General features: G+C 41.1%; 1 non-coding gene across 1 annotated transcript; it reads left to right on the forward strand.

Annotated features, from left to right (window-relative positions):
- The first annotated feature begins 266 nt into the window (after window positions 1–266).
- Window positions 267–373, forward strand: LOC129667827 (U6 spliceosomal RNA). Its single transcript, XR_008718820.1, has one exon. It is a non-coding gene; the product is annotated as a U6 spliceosomal RNA (small nuclear RNA).
- Window positions 374–1,891: the final 1,518 nt, after the last annotated feature.

The raw sequence follows: 1,891 nt of genomic DNA on the forward strand, positions 1-1,891 counted from the left end.
AGCAATTCAGAGCCTGAGAGAAAAATGTATGCTAAGTGTCAGCTGGGAGAGGAGTTTAAGCCAGAACAGCTGAGTTGAACCATCCAGCCCAGAGCTCAGAAAGAGGAAGGGTGAGCTTATTCAGCAGTAAGTCTCAGAGGCTGAAACATTCTAGGCCTAGGTTAGATTGTATGGAGGCTAGAAGCTTCCAGGACTAGGCCTAGGTTAGAAAGGCAAGCAGTAAGCCTCCCAGACAATTATCTCAGATGAATAAAAGTTAATTTACAGTGCTTGCTTCAGCAGCACATATACTAAAATTAGAATGATATAGAGAAGATTAACATGGCCCCTGTGCAAGGAAGGCAGGCAAATTCGTGAAGTGTTCCATATTTTTGCTCTTTGATCACCTCCTCCTGATGGGGAGCAGCCTTACCAAGCTACAGAGGAGGACAATGCAGCCTGTCCTGATGAGACCTGATAGGCTAGGGTCAGATGGAAGAGGAGGAGGACCTTTCCTATCAGTGGACTTGGAGAGGAGCATGGGAGGAAAAGAGAGAGGGAGGGTGGGATTGGGAGGGAATGAGGGAAGGGGCTACAGCTGGGATACAAAGTGAATAAACTGTAAAAAATAAAATAAAGCACCACACCATGGGGGAATAAATAAATACAAGAAATGGAAACAAAAGTTACATTTACAGATTTGACATTCTTTTCTGGCCCCTGTGGGTTCCTACACACATATGATGGACATACATGTACTTAGGCACACATACATATATAACAAAATAGATATTTTTTAAAAGAATGAATCCTAGAAGTTTGAGCTGGAATCTATAAACCTCTTAAGACTCCATAATGAGTATCTACTTATAGACTGAGTTTTATTCTCTACAACTGAATGCCAAATAAAATTCTATTGTTACTATTTCTTCTAAAAAAATTTTATAGCTGGATAGGTGACAACTGGGAAGTAGAGTGAATCCTGATTATTAGATTGTAGGCATAAGGTTATTGTGTGATTCAAGTGCTGCTTTCTGCACCCCCAAAATCTGTTTGCAGTCCTTGTTCTAAAAATCTCTTGTCTCAATGTTGTATAAACACTGCTCCCCAGTTGTCCTCTGATATGTCAATAAAAGACTTACAGCCAATTGCTGAGCACAAGAGAAAATGGGGTTGGACTTCCTGCCAGCCAGTGGAAGCAGAGTTAGAGGAGGGAGTAGGGGATTCAGCCTTGGGCAAAGGCCCTGAAGAGTTGAAGAAGATTCATGTGGAGCAGGGAATGATAAAAAGTGCAAGTACCTCAGGGATTTTGGCAAAGAGGAAACCAGATTAGTTTAGAGGGTTAACAAAACAGTACTAACTGTTCAGTTATTGTTTTGTGAGGCATATTAAAATATATAAGAGTCTCAGTTATTTGGGTGATAGCTAGGTTAAGAGAGAAACTGAGCAACAAACACAGTATATAAAAATAAGTATGACCTTTGATTTAAGATAACCATCGTAGGAAAACAGTAACCAAAGTGAAGATTTGGACTGTTGAAATTTGGTGTCATTATAATATAGGATAAACATACTAAAATCTGTACACCTAAAGAACCAAGCAAGAAGGAGGACCCTCGGTAAGATGCTCAGTCCTCATTCAGAAAGGCAAACTGAATGAACATTGGAAGAGGGAGAAAACAGGGAACAAGACAGGAGCCTGCCACAGAGGTCCTCCGAAAGACTTTACCCTTCAGGGTATCAAAGCAGATTCTGAGACTCATAGCCAAACTATGGGCAGAATGCAGGGAATCTTATGAAAGAAGGGGGAGATAGTAAAACCTGGAAGGGTCTGGAGCTCCACAAAGAGAACAACAGAACAAAAAAATCTGGACCCAGGGGTCTTTTCTGAGACTGATATTCCAACCAAGGA

Source organism: Psammomys obesus, unplaced genomic scaffold (genome assembly GCF_907164565.1).
Source record: "Psammomys obesus unplaced genomic scaffold, mPsaObe1.curated_primary_1811, whole genome shotgun sequence".
Lineage (NCBI taxonomy): Eukaryota > Metazoa > Chordata > Mammalia > Rodentia > Muridae > Psammomys > Psammomys obesus.